The 19,663-nt window shown below is 39.0% G+C and overlaps 1 protein-coding gene across 7 annotated transcripts in view; it reads right to left on the bottom strand.

Moving 5' to 3' along the window:
* ZNF280C (zinc finger protein 280C) overlaps positions 1 to 4,954 on the bottom strand; it is a 67,415-nt gene extending 62,461 nt beyond the window's left edge. For 3 of the 7 annotated variants that reach the window (XM_025275969.2, XM_044936555.1, XM_025275967.2), the window contains exon 1: positions 4,800 to 4,954. The gene's annotated coding sequence lies outside the window, so the exon portion shown is untranslated. Of the gene's footprint in view, positions 1 to 3,899; positions 4,003 to 4,799 lie in introns of those variants that run through there. The other 4 variants (XM_025275970.2, XM_025275968.2, XM_044936556.1 and 1 more) reach the window with 3 other exon arrangements.
* Positions 4,955 to 19,663: the final 14,709 nt, after the last annotated feature.

Raw genomic sequence — 19,663 nt, forward strand, 5'->3', positions numbered from 1 at the left:
ATCTTCTCCACCCACTGATTGAACCTGCATCTCCTGCATTGGCAGGAGGATTCTTTTACCACTGGGAAGCCCCCTGCTCTCTTAGCAACTTTCAAATACCCAGCACAGTCTTATTAATTGTAGTCACACCACACTATATTACATCCCCAGGACTTATTCTGTAATTAGAAGTTTGTACCTTTTGATCACCTCCACCCAATTTTGTCCTCCCCTCCCCCAATCTGTGTTCTGTATCTATGAAGTGTGCATATGTTTTAAAGATTCCACATACAAGGGAGATCACAAGTTATTTGTCTTTCTTTGTCTGACTTAGCATAATGCTCTAAAGGTCCATTCATGTTGTTGCAAATGGCAGGATTTCCTTCATTTTAATAGCTGAATAATATTCCATATTTTCATTCATCCAAATTTCATATTCATTCATCCAAAGACAGACACTTAGATTTTTCCATGTCTTGGTTATTACAATAATAACATTATAATAATGCTGCAGTGAACATGGGGGTACAGATATCTTTTTGAGTTAGTGTTTCTGTGCCCTCTGGGTAAACACTCAGAGTTGAATTGGTTTATTATATCAGTACTCATGTTTTTGTCTATATTTACTACTGCATTGTCATCAAGTACTATTACTTTTACTGCTGGTACCTAATAAAAGAACAGAGATAAAGAATATCTAAATGATGTATTTGTACTAAATAAAAGGAAAAATAACAGTTTGTACAGAGAAATGAAGGTACTGAAAAAGTTTAAATAGAAAAATCTTGCTACTGCCTAGATAGATAGGAATTATGGGTGTGAAAAACTCAATTGAAGTAGTCAGTGACATTGTTTCACCAAAGTGTATTATTCAATGTTGTAAGGTTGATTTGAATAGCATTGATTTTGCAGTCCTGATTATTTTATGACTGTACAAGAATTCTAAAATTTTTTAAATATTTTAAGTAAGAGGGTATCTGTGAAAATGTTTTCCTTATAATAGGAATTAATTGGTACTGTACTCAAATCCAAGAAACACTGTATTATACCTTGGTTTATTAGACAACTTCACTGGCACCTAGAAACAATTCAAACTCTCAAACCAGGTCTTAGGAACAAATCACATATAATTTAGAAGAAAAACAGACTCATCATCTTGTCTTTGTCCAAGTTTTTATATTGTGGAAGTTATTTTTTGAAAGCCTGAACACAGGTATATTTTGAGTCTATGTACATTTTTGAGCAGATCTTTAATAATTTTAATATTTCTTCCCTAATTTAAGTTTTCAATTTTCGTCTCAGTTTACTTTCATAATTCATCTATATGTAGAAAACAGCTACTTGACATTAAGATTTAAAATCATTAGCATAATATTTTGCAAAGCTTGTCTATATTTTAAAACATTTTAACATTAGCTTTTGAGATGGACCACCATTCTAATAAAATATACTTTCTGCAAAGTAATTTTTATATCATATTCAGAGTAAAGATTTTATCTATAAGGAGATGTTTTTATTGCAATTCATATGTAAAAGATACAACCTGGAGAAAAGACTAGTGCATAGTGGACCTTTCAAAGCCAAATTATATAACAAATACTTCATTGAAGTTTCATAAGATATTCTATAATCACTAATTTCTAAAGTAACCTCAAGAAGTATATATTGTTAATTCATATTTTATAGGAGTAAAACTAAACCACTAGGGAAAATATCAAGTAAAGATATGGAGCACAATTATGGGAACACTAGACATAGGAGCTGAACAACTGAGAGGGAATTTGAAGTCTACCACTTTCTGGTTGCCAAACCTATAGGATATTTAATTGATCTCTTTGAACTTAGTTCTTCTATCTGTAAAATGAAAACAGTAATACCTTCCTTGCAGCACTACTAGAAGATTAAATAAAGCACATGAAAAATTATTATTATACAGTAATTTGCCTTATTTTGCTCAACATTTCCTTCTTTACTAAAAGTCATACAAGTTGATGAATATAAACACTAAAAAGAAACAAAAATTCTAGTTCATGTATAGAACTGATAAAATATTGTCACAAATAAAGAACGCCAGATTAGTAGTTCTCAAACTTTTTATCTCAGGCCCACTCTTCATTCTTAAAACTTACTGACAACTCCAATGAGCTTTTTGTTTATGTGGATTATATCTATTTATACTTACCATATTAGAAACTGAAACTGAGGAAAAAATTAAATATATATAACTTATTTAAAGTAACAAAAAGCCCATCACATGCCCATATACATACTTTTAATTAAAATAACTATTTTAAAAAACAAAAAATCTAATAAGAATAACACTGATTTACATTTTTGCAAATGTCTTTAGGATCTGTCCTAGTAAAAACACAATTGGATACTTTTAGCAATTTCTGAAATGTTTTTTTGTTTTTCTAAGAACATACAAAGGAGTACACCATGTCTTGTTAATACTTATCTAATAAAACTGGTTTCACTATTTTTTATTCTTATGCTATTATTTCTAAAATGACTTAAAATACAAAAGATGAAAGAAAAATAGTCCATTGGACCCAGATGGTATGTAGGGATGGCTACTTTTCTTGATATATGGTTATTAAAAACACTTCTTAAAAGAAAACTGCTTTGCAAGGAATGAATTAAAAAGGCCTAGATACACTTTTGATACAAATCATGGAGAAAACCAAGTCCTTCTTGAGTCACTATTTAAAACAACCTGACTGAAAATCATGTATATTTTAAGTCCTTCTCTGAAGCAAAAAGAAAAATATTCAGGGTTACATATTTAGTGAATATGTGAAATACTTCTGACCTTCAAAAAAGCACTTCTGAAATAAAACATATTTTCAATATAAATATCCAATAAGTATCTTATCTGTCACTAAAACTATGGGTTATTTTCTATTTACAAAAATTGCTAATCATTTAGGTATTTTCCCTGTATAATAAGAACAACAGAAATATTTGGGTATGGTTCTAAATGCTCTCTTGAATAAAGAAAACAAATTGAAGAGAAGAGGAGGTACAGAAATAGACATCCATTCCCCTACTCTTTTTCCACTAAAAAAGCTGTTGCCAAGGAGTAAAACCCTAGGCTGAAAAAATTAGATTGGACTAGAAAACTGAACTGATGAAAATGGGTTGAAGAGGAGAAGCTGAAATTTGGACCCCTTCAACACAGAACTTTTTTCAAATTTTCAACATACTTGGAAATAATACTATTTTAATACTAAAAAGTTGAAAAGATACATATTCTTTTTTTCAAATTTTTACTGAAGTATAGCTGATTTACAATGTTGTTTTGGTATGAAGTCTTAAATATTTTAAATATAAAGGAAAAGAAAATGGAAAAATGCTACCTATATGTTTTAGGTGAGTCTACTTGCTTTTCCTCCTTAATCACTTCACTCTCACAAAAAGTGGATCATAATACAGTGGACTGAGCATTGGCTAAGGAGTCAGAAGACCTAGGTTCAAGAATTGGTTCTATCACTCTTAACCACAGGACTAAGGGTAAAATCTCCTTGTGGTTGTTTCCTCAACTTCAAAACAGTTCTATCAACACCCCGCAGCCCACCTCAAAGGAGGTGATGGCAATGAAATGTATAAATGCAAGACACAACTGTAGTGGGATTTGTACCAATGTTAACACATCAAGGGCTTTGATTTTATAAGCAAATGGGTGTCTTTATAGGCTTAGTAAAGTTTCTGCTTAAGGATACAGTTTGAATTTTCACTGTAACCACCCAAAGCAGGACACATCACAAATGCTAAGACGAGAATTTTGTGGTTAAAACTCTACCTCTCAGTTTTAATTTTATATTTAATGGCACTAAAAGACATTAAAAATCACTGTTCAAACCTAAAAATAATAAAAGCAAAATTTAAGTTCACAGATTAAAAAAAAAACAACAACAAACCTAAAAAATCCTCGCAAACAAAGAGAACTCCTTGGATGTAGAAGAAGCTAGTTCACTTGACACTTTCTTCTCCGATCTCTCCTTTTAAAATAGCATTAAAACTTGAGATAAGTTAAGAGGAACTCCCTCCGTGTCTAGAGAAAGATAAAACCTCAGAATGAGATAATTTTTTCCGTCTCCTTAAGTAAAACCTGCAACGATCACAGTTAAAAAATTGTGTCTCTAACTCCACGTTTCTCCTCAGGGCTCTTCTCCTCTAGACAATAACGGAATGGAGCACGATTTCTACGACGGAGGAGAGAGGTTCCTTTGGCAAGAACAAGGGTGTAAGCACTGAATGACCAGTAACCTGGGTGGGGGGAATCAGCACAGAAAGGAGGGGCCCAAGAGGGCCAGGAGCCAGAAAGTTCGGGACCCTCTCTCCCCTCTATTCCCAACACTGAAGAGCCTTGAGGGTGGGCGGGTCTCGCCAAACATCGGCATCATATGTACAAAAGACCAAAGGGAGTTGCCTCCAGAAAGAAAAGCCAAAACCAGGCTGGGACAGACCGACACTTAGGCCCCCGAAGGTGAGGAGGGAGCAGCAGCAACCCGCGCGGCTCCGACCTGAGGGTGACCAAACGCTGTCGGCCTGAGGGTGGTCAAACGCTGCCGCCAAGCAACTACCTTTCCGAGATGCCTCCCCCGCCGGGCTGGCGCAAGATGGTGGCCCACCCGCCACCGCGCCAAGTCCGTCCCCTCCCCCGCACCCTGGGCCAGCCTGGCGACCTATGCCAGCATCCAGACCCTCGACCCAGTCCTCATAGCCGGGCCACCTAAACTGCCCTCAGAGCAAAGTGGCCACAGCCTCGCGGGAGAGCCCCTGCCTGCTTCCGCGCGGCGCAGGCGGGGGACACTTACCGCGAGCGGGGCAGGTCAGCCTGACTGGGACTCGGAGGAGGAGAAAGAGGAGGAGGGAAGGGAGGAGCGCGAAAACATTAGGCGGCGACTGCAGCCACAGCGACGGCCCGCGGCGACTCTCAGAGCGGAATGAGTGCCTCAGAAGAGGGCAGAAGTATATAACTAAGCGCACTGCCTCATGGGTAGACGCCAGCTTCTCCCCCCGCCCCCCAAACATCCGGGTTTCTTTTCTAATTGACCAGGGAGGGCGGGTGTAGACATGTGCAAGGCTTTACACATTCTCGAAGTCAACGGTCCACTGCTTGTGGGTGGTGGGCTGTGGGTCACAAGCCGTGGGTCAGGGCGAGGGTCTGGGGCTGAAGCAGATCACCTCGGTCAGCCCACTGTCCAACCCGCATTGCAAACCGGAAATCAGGGCTGCGCATCAAATCTGAGCACGTGGAAACGTGAATTCTAGGTCTTCCCAGTGTGTAGGAGCTGGACGCTCCAGTTTGAAAAATACTGTACCCAAGAGGTGAAGACATAAACCAGTTGAGTAAGAGGAATATTTATTTAAATAATTGATTAACTAAATTTGTTTTTAAAATATGATTTTGGTTGCATCTCTCAGTTATTCCTAACTCTGTCATATAGATGTCTATGATAATTAAAATGTTAAGAAAAACACTTGCCAAGATTCTGCTTGCAGAAACATATTCTAAACAATGTATAACAGTATATAAAGTTTCCTCTCCCGATTTTCCTCATAAGGTCTATGGCACTAGTGGTCATCCTCACAAGAGTTACCAAGACTTAAAACCTTGCCTCAATAGTTAAGGAACTACTATGCATGTAAGTTTAATCAGCCACTGAACTGTACCAATTCTATTTGAGCAAATGTCTTCTTTCTCACCTATACTGCTCTTTGCTACTGGTTCTGATAATAAGCTTTACAAGGAAAGACAGAAAATAATCAAAATAACCAACACGGTTTAAAGTTTAAAGGTCCAGAATCTTAAAGTATTCATAGGTTGTTCCCACCTCTTTTTTTTTTAACTTTAAATTTATTTTTTAATTGAGGGATAATTGCTTTACAGAATTTTTTGGTTTCTGCCAAATATCAACATGAATTAGCCATGGGCTTCCCTGGTGACTCAGCTGGTAAAGAATATGCCTTCAATGTGGGAGACCTGGATTCGATCCCTGGGTTGGGAAGATCGCCTGGAGAGGGGAAAGGCCAGCCACTCTGCCTGGAGAATTCCATGGACTGTATAGTCCATGGGGTCTCAAAGAGTCGGACAGGACTGAGCAACTTTCACTTCACTCCCTGGTGACTCAAACAGTAAACAATCTGCCTGCAGTACAGGAGACCTGGAAGATCCCCTGGAGAAGGGAATGGCAACTCACAGCAGTATTCTTGCCTGGAGAATTCCCATGAACAGAGGAGCCTGGTGGGCTCCTGTAGACTGGCGGGCTACAGTCCTTGGGGTCACAGAGTCAAACATGACTGAGTAACACTTCCATTTTCATACAGGTGGCCCCTCCTTCTCGATGGGCTGATAAGAAAGCTCAGTGCCCTCTCCTTTGTTGTCAGCAGGAAATTTAAAACTAGGAAGTTTACAGTCATGGTACGTTCTCTTTCAGTGCGGGTGGGAAATTTCAAACTCACAACTCTCCAGCCCTCTGCTTCTTCCTTTGGTGCAAGAGGGAAATTTAAAACTTGCAAATCTACAGCTAATGAGTCCCACCCCTTAGAGACAATAAAGGCCTAATGCACTCACTCTGCCTCTCAAGAAAGTCCTGACCATTTTGGCCCCTGTGTTTTCCGTGAGGGTCCCTTGAATAATGAAATTTTCTCAAATTCTGTATAAGTGTCTGAGCCTGCACATCTAAACTAAAATTAGGAGGAAGGAGAGTCAATCTGCCTTAGAGGGATGAACCAAACCAAAATTCTAATCCAATTTATCCTTTATTTTATTGAAAAATATAATAGCAAAGAAGATTGGGAAACTCTGATCAGCAAATTTTCTTTCAAAAGGAAATGTACATAAGAAACCAAATTATAATAAAAAAAGATGTCTGGTGAGAATGGAATAAGCACATGGGAAATTATTTGAATGATTTTGACTAGTCTGTCCTTAAAACTCCTCTCCAGGCTTCTGGTTCTTTTGACTAACTGTCCCCATGTTCCTTTATTTCACCCAGGACTACCATTAATCTTTTGAACTGTGGTGTTGGAGAAGACTCTTGAGAGTCCCTTGGACTGCAAGGAGATCCAACCCATCCATTCTGAAGGAGATCAGCCCTGGGTGTTCACTGGAAGGACTGATGCTGAAGCTGAAACTCCAATACTTTGGCCACCTCATGCGAAGAGTTGACTCATTGGAAAAGACTCTGATGCTGGGAGGGATTGTGGGCAGGAGGAGAAGGGGACGACAGAGGATGAGATGGCTGGATGGCATCACTGACTCGATGGATGTGAGTCTGAGTGAATTCCGGGAGTTGGTGATGGACAGGGAGGCCTGGCGTGCTACGATTCATGGGGTTGCAAAGAGTCGGACACGACTGAGTGACTGAACTAAACTGAACTTAACCATTAATCAGGATTCACTCTTGTATAGCCTTTTTGCGGGCAGTTTTTAAACTGAGATAAACTAACGTAAAAATCCACCATTTTAAAGTGTATAGTACATCGATCTCTAATATACTCACAATATTGTATAATTATCTCCATTGTCTAGTAAGAAAATTTCCATCATCCCCCAAAAGAAATCCCATACTTGTTAATAGCCACTCCCAAGTCCCTTCTACCCACATCCCCAGGAACAATTCTGTGTCTCTGCAGATCTACCTATTCTGGACATTGCACATAGATGGGATCACAGTATGTAGCTCTTTGTGTCTAGCTTCTTTTACTTACCATAATGTTTTTGAGGTAGGTTCATCATGTAGTACCCTGTATCAGTAGTCCATTCCTTTTTAATGACTGCATAATATTTTATTGTATAGATGTACCATTTTTTGTTTATTCATTCTTCAGCTGATGGATATTTGGGTTGTTTCCACTTTTGGTCTATTATTATTAATGCAGCTATGAACATTGGTGTATAAGACTTTTTAAAAAAAACAACTTTATTGAGATACAGTTCACATATACAATTCATTTATTTAAAGTGTACAATTCAGTTTTTGAATAATAATCACAGATATCAATGACCATCACCATGGTCAATTTCCAGAAATCCTCTACATATAAACTACCATGCATAGTTAAAAAGTAGACTAGTGGTAGCCTAGGACTGTGGTGAGGGGTAGTGGGTGGGTAGGGACATGGTAGTTAATATATATATGTAATATGTAATTACCCTCTCCTATAAAGAGGGTCATTGGAGAAGGAAATGGCAACCCACTCCAGTGTTCTTGCCTGGAGAATCCCAGGGACGGGGGAGCCTGGTGGGCTGCCGTCTATGGGGTCACACAGAGTCGGACACGACTGAAGTGACTTAGCAATAGCAATAGCAATAAAGAGGGTCGGAGAAGGCAATGGCAACTCACTCCAGTACTCTTGCCTGGAAAATCCCATGGACCGAGGGGCCTGCTGGGCTGCAGTCCATGGGGTCGCTAGGAGTCGGACACGACTGAGAGACTTCACTTTCACTTTTCACTTTCATGCACTGGAGAAGGAAATGGCAACCCACTCCAGTGTTCTTGCCTGGAGAATCCCAGGGATGGCGGAGCCTGGTGGGCTGCCATCTATGGGGTCGCACAGAGTCGGACACGACTGAAGCGACTTAGCAGCAGTAGCATAAAGAGGGTAATTTGAGTTTGAATAAAGTCACTGATTGCAATAAATAAATAAAGCATTAACACTTAAGCATTGTCCCACTTGCCTCATTTCTCTGTTCCCTTCCCAGGTGGTGGTAGTGATAAAGAATCCTCCTGCCAATGGAGGAGTCGTAAGAGACACGGGTTCAATCCCTGGGTCAGAAAGATCCTCTGGAGAAGGGCACTCCAGTATTCAGGCCTGGAGAATCCCATGGACAGAGGAACTTGGTGGGCTACAGTTCAAAGGGTTGCAATGAGTCAGACACGACTGACATGACTTAGCACATATTCTCAATGTCCTGATATCAATAACTTTATTGAGCAACTACAGCCTCAGTATAAGAAGAGTACTGATGGTTTATACCTAAATCACCTAATCCACAGCTTCATGGATATCTTTATACCTTTCATTGAGTTTGTTTACAAAAACAAACTTTCTTTCTAAAAAATAAATTTATTGAGTCATTTAAAGTAACTATTCATGGTTTGCTTGCTTTAAAAAATATTTATTTATTTATTTTATAAATAAATTTTTATTTATTTATAAATATATTTATATATTATTTATTTTTGGCTGCTCTGGATCTTCATTGTTGCACATGGGCTTTCTCTAGTTTTGATGCATCAGCTTCTCATTGCAGTGGCTTCTCTTACGGAGTATGGGCTGTAGAGCACTTGAGCTTCAGCAGCTGTGATGCACCTGCTTAGTTGCCATGGCATGTAGAATATTTCCAGACTGGGGATGGAACCCATGTCTCCTTCATTGGCAGGTGGACACCTATCCAGGACCACCAGGGAAGTCTGAGACATCCTTTCAATCTCACATTACTCTCCTTCCTATACTAAGAAGTGCCAAGTGAGCAGTTGAGTTTCCATTTATATATAGGAGAGGCTTACTCAACACTATTAGTTGGAAGTAGGTTTTAGATTTTGCACTCTACACAAAAAAGAGAAAAGGTCAGTTGTCAATACAAATGGAGGAGTGGCTACTAATAGGCAGGCTGATGGAGATTATGGAAAAATTAAATATCACATTGAAAAATAATGGTTGATAACATGAAGCAGGGCTTCAGCAAGTAATTGAATAGCAAAGCAGGAGAAGAAAACTAGTTACTCAACTTCTCCTGAGTCATGTCATATTTACTTTCAAGAGAACTCCTACAACATATATTCAAATGTAAATTTAAAAAATCCAAATTCAAGTAGAAAAACATTTGAATGTTGCATCTTTTGTGGGATACCCTTGATTCCATTTTCCCTCCACTAGTTAAAAAAGGCCATTTCCAAGCAAAATGGTGACATTGTGAAAGAAGTTTGCCTGCAATGCCTTTTTCTTCTTCCCTTTCCATGTCTCTTCCCCTACTGCCAACACACTCCAGTATCCTGGAAATTCATGATGCTTTTGTGTGTTTATGACACCTACCTGAGTTTGCCTTCTCCAGAGACTGTCTCTTTCTATGTCTTTTTATTCTTACCTCAATGGCACCCCACTCCAGTACTCTTGCCTGGAAAATCCCATGGACGGAGGGGCCTGGTAGGCTGCAGTCCATGGGGTCGCTGAGAGTCGGACACGACTGAGCGACTTCACTTTCACTTTTCCCTTTCATGCATTGGAGAAGGAAATGGCAACCCACTCCAGTGTTCTTGCCTGGAGAATCCCAGGGACGGGGGAGCCTGTTGGGCTGCTATCTATGAGGTTGCACAGAGTTGGACATGACTGAAGCAGCTTAGCAGCTTGCCCTTATTTTTCTCTGAAACCTCACCTACCTCTAGCATAACCTTCAGAGACTTGCTCTTTGCTAGGTAGGTATTGTAATTAGCTGACCTGGGCTCATGAACTGGTTTTATTCCTAAAGAGTGTTTGCACACAGTAGAGCATGGCAATTCTTATGCCTTGAAGGTTGGCTATGGTAGGAAAATTACTGATCAAGGTTTACTTTCTCTAGGAGAACTGATTTGCTAGCACAATACTGATTCAATTCTGTGGTTCCAGTGCCTATGGCCCAATGCCTAACTAACAGGTGTCTCTGGAAGCTCTTCATCTTCTCTTTAACTAAAGCAGCAACTCCATGTTTATATTTTGACCTTCTATCTAATATTTATGTGAAAAAAGTTTCCACTGATACAAATAAATAATAAACATTTGAAAACTATTGTTCTAGACCAACTAACTAATTTAAAAAATGAGTCAATGGAAAATTGCTGCTGTTCAGTCACTCAGTCATGTCCAGCTCTTTGCAACGCCATGGACTGCAGCATGTCAGGCTTCCCTGTCCTTCATAATCTCCCAGAGTTTGCCCAAAGTCATGTCCATTGAGTCAGTGATGCCATCCAACCATCTCCTCTTCTGTTGTCCCCTTCTCTTCCTGCCTTCAATCTTCCCCAGCATTAGGATCTTTACCAATGAGTCAGCTCTTCACATCAGATGGCCAAAGTATTGGAGCTTCAGCATCAGCCCTTCCTTCAGGACCAATTTCCTTTACAATTGACTGGTTTGATTGCCTTGCTGATCAAGGGACTCTCAAGAGTCTTCTCCAGCACCACAGTTCAAAAGCATCAATTCTTCAGCACTCAACCTTTTTATGGTCCAACTCTCACATCCATACATGACTACTGGAAAAAACCATAGCTTTGACTAGATGGACCTTTGTCAGCAAAGTGATGTCTCTGCTTTTGAATACACTATCTAGGTTTGTCATAGCTTTTCTTCCAATGAGCAAGTGTCTTTTAATTTCATGGCTGCAGTCACCATCTGCAGTGATTTTGGAGCCCAAGAAAATAAAGTCTTTTACTATTTCCACTTTTCCCCCATCTATTTGTCATGATTGATGGGACCAGATGCCATGATCTTGGTTTTTTTAATGTTGAGTTTTAAACCAGCTTTTTCAGTCTCCTCTTTCACTTTCATCAAGAGGTTCTTATTTCCTCTTCGCTTTCTGCCATAAGGGTGGTGTCATCTGCATATCTGAGGTTATTGATATTTCTCCCAGAAATCTCGATTTCAGCTTGAGCTTCATCCAGCCCGTCATTTTGTATGATGTACTCTGCATATAAGTTAAATAAGCAAGGTGACAATACATAGCCTTGATGTACTCCTTTCCCAATTTTGAACCAGTTTGTTCCATGTTCGGTTCTAACTGTTGCTTCTTTTAACAGAAAATTGAAAAGATTAAAAAGAGTTGTCCAATATCGCACAAAGGGCAGAGAAAAATGACAGGAAAAGTACTAGAACCGAGGTCTCCTTATTTCCATACACTCACTTGTGGCTCAAATGGTAAAAATCTGCCTGCAATGCAGGACACCCTGGTTCGATCCCTGGGTTAGGAAGATCCCCTGGAGAAAGGAATGGCAACTCACTCCAGTATTCTTGCCTGGTGAATTTCATGGACAGAGGAGCCTGGCAGGGTACAGTCCACGGGGTCACAAAGAGTCAGAAACAACTGAGAGACTAAAACTTTCACATTCCTTATTTCCAATCTAATTAATACTCTTCCTATTTGTACTCAATGATCACACATTAAAATTTTCCTGTTCTGTTTCTCATTGTATAAAGAAAAACAAAGATATCAAGTAGTACATCTGATTGAGTAACCAAAGCTCCCAGTAATGTATGCTGACTATGAGAGAGGGGCCTTCTAGAGAAAATATCCTCTCAGAACATTTTAGTGAATGGAAGAAGTTGTATGCAAGAAGAAGGGAGAAGCAGCAGTAAAAATAGTGGGTATATAGTAATGATTACAATTGTAATAGTTTATATAACTAAAAATTATATATAGCACTTGTTTTGTGCCAACACTGTTCTCAGCAATTTATAATATTGATTATTCAATACAATGTATGTATTCTTTTTTATTATCCCATTTACAGATGGCACAAAGATGCTAAGTACTTTGTTTGCATTCACACAACTAGGAAGTGATAAAGCCAGGATTTGAACCCAGACATTCTGGTTCTAGTATCTGGAACCTTAGCCATTATACTGACCTATCTCTTCAGATGTTCAGCAAATATATGTTGAATGAATTAATGACTGAATAGATCGTATATGCTGGGATCGGAGATTCTTGGGGGCATATTAAATAACAGAGGAATATCAAACAATGCTACCTACATGTAGAAGAAGTGTAATAGAGTAATTAGAATGAATCTCTCAATAAGAAAAAAATCAAAAGAAGAATGGAACTGGAGGAATCAACCTGCCTGACTTCAGGCTCTACTACAAAGCCACAGTCATCAAGACAGTATGGTACTGGCACAAAGACAGAAATGTATATCAATGGAACAAAATAGAAAGCCCAGAGATAAATCCACGCACCTATGGACACCTTATCTTTGACAAAGGAGGCTAGAATATACAATGGAGAAAAGACAATCTCTTTAACAAGTGGTGCTGGGAAAAATGGTCAACCACTTGTAAAAGAATGAAACTAGAGCACTTTCTAACACCATTCACAAAAATAAACTCAAAATGGATTAAAGATCTAAATGTAAGACCAGAAACTATAAAACTCCTAGAGGAAAATATAGGCAAAACACTCTCCGACATACATCACAGCAGGATCCTCTATGACACACCTCCCAGAATACTGGAAATAAAAGCAAAAATAAACAAATGGGACCTAATTAAACTTAAAAGCTTCTGCACAACAAAGGAAACTATAAGCAAGGTGAGAAGTCAGCCTTCAGAATGGGAGAAAATAATAGCAAATGAAGCAACTGACAAACAACTAATCTCAAAAACATACAAGCAACTCCTACAGCTCAATTCCAGAAAAATAAATGACCCAATCAAAAAATGGGCCAAAGAACTAAATAGACATTTCTCCAAAGAAGACATACAGATGGCTAACAAACACATGAAAAGATGCTCAACATCACTCATTATCAGAGAAATGCAAATCAAAACCACTATGAGGTACCATTTCATGCCAGTCAGACTGGCTGCAATCCAAAAGTCTACAAGCAATAAATGCTGGAGAGGGTGTGGAGAAAAGGGAACCCTCTTACACTGTTGGTGGGAATTCAAACTAGTACAGCCACTATGGAGAACAGTGTGGAAATTCCTTAAAAAACTGGAAATAGAACTGCCTTATGATCCAGCAATCCCACTGCTGGGCATACACACTGAGGAAGCTAGAATTGAAAGAGACATGTGTACCCCAATGTTCATCGCAGCACCATTTACAATAGCCAGGACATGGAAGCAACCTAGATGTCCATTGGCAGACGAATGGATAAGAAAGCTGTGGTACATATACACAATGGAGTATTACTCAGCCATTAAAAAGAATACATTTGAATCAGTTCTAATGAGGCGGATGAAACTGGAGCCTATTATACAGAGTGAAGTAAGCCAGAAAGAAAAACACCAATACAGTATACTAACGCATATATATGGAATTTAGAAAGATGGTAACAATAACCCTGTATACGAGACAGCAAAAGAGACACTGATGTATAGAACAGTCTTATGGACTTTGTGGGAGAGGGAGAGGTTGGGATGATTTGGGAGAATGGCATTGAAATATGTATAATATCATATATGAAATGAGTCGCCAGTCCAGGTTTGATGCACAATACTGGATGCTTGGGGCTGGTGCACTGGGACGACCCAGAGGGATGGTATGGGGAGGAAGGAGGGAGGAGGGTCCAGGATGGGGAACACATGTATACCTGTGGTGGATTCATTTTGATATATGGCAAAACCAATACAATATTGTAAAGTTAAATAAAATAAAATTTTAAAAAAATTAAAAAAGAAAAAAATCATTCTTGTCAGATAAATTTTGGTGGGAAAAATATAATTACGTAGGCCTCTAAGATCTCAGCGGAGAAGGCAATGGCACCCCACTCCAGTACTCTTGCCTGGAAAATCCCATGGACGGAGAAGCCTGGTAGGCTGCAGTCCATGGGGTCGCTAAGAGTTGGACACGACTGAGCGACTTCCCTTTCAGTTTTCACTTTCATGCATTGGAGAAGGAAATGGCAACCCATTCCAGTGTTCTTGCCTGGAGAATCCCAGGGACGGGGGAGCCCAGTGGGCTGCCGTCTATGGGGTCGCACAGAGTCGGACATGACTGAAGCGACTTAGCAGCAGCAGCAGCTAAGATCTCAGTTAAGTGTTTCTGTGTCCTTCACATTTCTGATCGAACCACTTGGCAGTAGAGGGCTCTTGAACAAGTTTCAAGGATGGTCAACCCACTTATATACAGTAATTTCTAGGAAAAGAGAGTTTCACACTCCTCTGGTAACTGTATGAGACTGACTTTGTTGAAAGGTTTAAAATTTTGTAATCAGTACTTTGCATTATGCTCTATATTAAAGGGAGGATAGGGAAGGGGGGATACAACATAGACCCTTCTCTTATGGTATTACCATCCAATTGGCAAACTAGGCTCAAAACCCCAGAAATAATTAGTGAGCAATGCAAAAGCTCTTATGATCACGTATATGGTTCAGACTGTCAAGTACAGTGAGAATTCAGAGAATAGGAAACTAGAGCAGATGGAAATAGATGTGAAAGACCTGGTCTTAAGCTGAGTTTAGACAAAGCACAGTCTTACAGGATGAACAGAACTCAATAAGACAGAGAAGAGAATTATGTAAGATGAGAGACATGAAGGAAAACAAGGAGACATAAACAAAAATAATGCTTCCATGACTCAATCAATGGACCAGTTTGCTTAGAGCAGATATGCATCAGGGGTAAGAGAATTGAGTTTGGGTATTTATTTATTAATTTACTCATTCATTCATGGAACAAATGCTAAGTGAGCACAAGGTCATATGTTGGGAATATTGTGAAAAATGGGACACATTCCTTGCCTTCAAGTTGCTTGTGTTCGAGTAGTAGAAACAGATTCATAAGTATAATAGTGCTATAATAGAACTATGCTCCAAGAGGGCTCCTGACACAGCCTGGGTGTGTCAGGGAATGCTTCCTGAAGGACCTGATGGCTCAGCTTAAATTATAGTAGTAGAGAGAAGAATGGACAAATCCTATAGGAATAAGATCATGTAGCAGTCACATCAATAGTCCACTCAGATCTCGCTGTGAGAGAACCTGCTTTGGAGATCATTGATGACCGACAGACTATAGCTATAGTACCTTGGAGTCCATTGCAGCTTTTCCACCAGGCCATGCTTCCCCCTGGGGAATTCTCAGAAAATGACTGGGCACAGCATGGTTACTAGTACCAGTCCATTCCTGCCTATTATGAGATTCTTTTAATGTGCAATTTTTGCTTGAGTACTCCGCATCCACCTTGTCCAAGACTTTCTTACAACTGCATCGCATTATAAGGCTCTTCCTACTTGATCTTTCCTCTTTTCTTTTACAAGTGTCAGACTTGTAACATGGTTTCTAGGCTCTTCCCACCTCTTCTTGCTTGCTCCCTTTTTATGCTTTAAAAATGGTTCTTCCAATAAATATTTTGCATGTCCAGTCCCATCTGACATTTGCTTTTCCAAGGGATTAAACTGACACAAAGCCACAAAATATATTCAAGAGAATGAGAAATCACACAGTATTACTTGTGAGTAAGGGCCAGTGGAGGGAAATTAGATGAAGACGTAGATGGGGGTGAGGGAGGGGTAGATGAACCAGGGCATTGAATACCTTGCACAGGAACTTGGACTTTAACCCTGTGGACAGACATAGGGAGCCATTGAAAATTTTTATGGAAGAATGAAGTGCAGATTTGTGATTTACTTTGATCTCTTTGGACTCAAAGTGGAAGAGAGACTTGAAGGAATTAAGGCTATATGCATCAACCAGAGACCTGATTTTAAATTAGACCTCTCCTAGTTATTATCCACATCTGTAATATGGTAGTATTTGTAAGTAATTTACTCTGAGTCTTTGTTTCCTCATTTTTAAAATAGGGGAAAAGATCTACTCCACAGGACCATTTTTAAATAACATATGATAATATAGGTAATATGTGCCTAGCACAGTACCTGATAAAGTGTAGAAACTCAGTAACTGATATCTTTCTTTTCCCTTTTGCTATTATTTTACACTTGTAACTTAAAAAAATTAAAGTATTGGTTAAGATAGCAGAAAAAAGGCTAGATTCTTGGAGACTAATTAGGATACCTTTGTGGTGGTGTAGAAGGAAATAAAAAGGACAGTGACAATAGGATGGCAGAAGAGAAGAACTTAAGTAACATTTAGGCAGAAAAACTGAGAGGATTTGGTGACTGCCTGGTTGTGGGGATTAAGTATGAAGATGGAACCTAAGACGAGGCCCAGTTCTCTAGTGTGGGCTTCTGGGTAGAGAATATGGGAAGAATAGCCAGTTTCAAGTTCCATTTAAGATATGTTTGGGTTGTTGCTCTGTGGATCATGAATGGGACATTGAGATGTCCAGCAATTTGTCATGTATAGAAGTCTAATACTCAAGAGATAATTCTGAGTTGGAGAAAAAGATTTGGGACAGATTAGCGTGTGTATGCGGAGAAGGCAATGGCAACCCACTCCAGTACTCTTGCCTGGAAAATCCCATGGACGGAGGGGCCTGCTGGGCTGCAGTCCATGGGGTCGCTAGGAGTCGGACACGACTAAGCGACTTCACTTTCACTTTTCACTTTCATGCACTGGAGAAGGAAATGGCAACCCACTCCAGTGTTCTTGCCTGGAGAATCCCAGGGATGGGGGAGCCTGGTGGGCTGCCATCTATGGGGTTGCACAGAGTCGGACACGACTGAAGCGACTTAGCAGCAGCAGCAGCAGCAGCTTGTGTATGAACTCACCAAGGAGAATGTGTCAAGTAAGAAGAGCAATGAGCTGAAGATGAATTTAAAACTGACACCCTTTGCATAAATATGTGTTACAGAATATTATATTTGAAATATAGTCAAACGAATCTGATTTCAACAGAGTTTGATATTCACCACTATCCATTTAAAAATACTAATACCAGGAGACCTAGCCATTCCACTTTTAGATATCTAAGAGCAATGAGTATATACATCCACCCTGAGATATATACAAAAATACCCATCGTATTTTATTTGTAATAACCAAAACCTCTAGAAAAACCAATTGTCCATCAGCCATAGAATAGATAGATAAATAATGGCACATAGAGACATTGGAATATTATATACATCAGTGGTTCTCAGAAGCCCTTTGCAACCTTAAAAAATTTAATTGAAGACACCAAGGAGTTTTTATTTATTTAAGTTACTTATAACATTTTTATATTAAAAATTTAAAAATATTTATATACTAGTTAATTTTAACAATAATAAATCTATCACGTTATCATACATTGCATAATGCATATATAGTAATGACAATTACAGCTAAAGGTTGTCACCATAGAGTCTACAGTGGTTAAAGGATAATAAGAAAACATTGTGAATGACATTATGTCAACATATTCAACATGGATGAAAAGGACAAATTTATTGAAAAATATAGTTTACCAAAATAGACACAAGAAGCAGAAAGTCTGAATATCCCTCTATCTATTAAACAAGTTAAATTTGTTACTAAAAACTTTTCCAAAAGAAAAGTGCATGGCTTCATCACTGAATAGCACCAATTTTACAAACACATTCCAGAAAACAGGAAGAGGGAATACCGTCTAGCTCATTTTGTAAGGCTAGCATAGCCTTAACACCAAGACATGAGAAAGATACTGTAAAAATAAAATTACATATCAATATCCTTCATATATATAGGCGCAAAAATCCTTAACAAAACATTACTAAATAAAGAATCATACTTCAAGACTCTGCTTGCAGGCATGCTCAATCCCTCAGTTGTGTCCCGCTCTTTGTGACCACATGGACTGTACCCCATCAACCTCCTCTGGACTAAGTAGGGTTTATTCCAGAATGCAAGGTTAATTTAGCATTCAAAAATCCATCGATGTAATTCACCATATTAACAGGATAGAAAAGAAAATCCACACAATCATTTCATTAGATGTAGAAAGAGCATATGACAAAATCCAATGTCCACTCATGACTACAATTTTCAGAAAATTAGAAATAGTAAAAAAAAAAAACTTCTTCAAATGAATAAAGAGCATCTATGAAACACCAATAGCTAGCATCATAATTGATGGCGAAAGATTGAATTGTTCTTTCTTAAGATGGGAACAAGGCAAGGATGCTACTATCTTCTCTTGTATTCAACATGGTATTGAAGGTCCCAGGCATTGAAAAGAAAGAAAGAAATTGAAAGCACTGAGATTTTTTAAATCCCTATTTGTAGATGATATGATTATTAATGTAGAAAATCCCAGAGAATCTAGAAAACAAATGTTAGAACTAATAAGTGAACTTAGCAAGGTCACAGAATACAGGGTTAATGTAGAAAATCAGTTGCATCCTTATATACCAACTTTTGCAAAAATGGTCAGTGTAGTCCTATGGTTTTTCTTATAGTCATGTATGGATGTGAGAGGTGGACTATAAAGAAAGCTGAGCACCGAAGAATTGATGCTTTTGAACTGTGGTATTAGAGAAGACTCTTGAGAGTTCTTTGGACTGCAAGGAGATCCAACCAGTCCATCCTAAAGGAAATCAGTCCTGAATATTCATTGGAAGGACTGATGCTGAAGCTGAAACTCCAATGCTTTGGCCACCTGATGCAAAGAACTGACTCATTGGAAAAGACCCTGATGCTGGGAAAGATTGAAGGTGGGAGGAGAAGGGGATGACAGAGGATGAGATGGTTGGATGGCATCACCAACTCAATGGACATGAGTTTGAGTAAGCTCCGGGAGTTGGTAATGGACAGGGAAGCCTAGCGTGCTGCAGTCCATGGAGTCACAAAGAGTCGGACACGACTGAGTGACTGAATTGAACTGATACCAACTCTAATGGCAGAAAGCAAAAGGAACTAAAGAGCTTCTTGATGAGGGTTAAAGAGGAGAGTGAAAAAGCTGGTTTAAAACTCAACAGTCAAACAACTAAAATTATGGCATCCGGTCCCATCACTTCATGGCAAATAGATGGGGAAAAAGTGGAAACAGTGACAGATTTTATTTTCTTGGGCTCCAAAATTACTGTGTACAGTGACAGAAACCACTAAATTAAAAGAC

This window comes from Bubalus bubalis, chromosome X, assembly GCF_019923935.1.
Source record: "Bubalus bubalis isolate 160015118507 breed Murrah chromosome X, NDDB_SH_1, whole genome shotgun sequence".
Taxonomy (NCBI): Eukaryota; Metazoa; Chordata; class Mammalia; order Artiodactyla; family Bovidae; genus Bubalus; species Bubalus bubalis.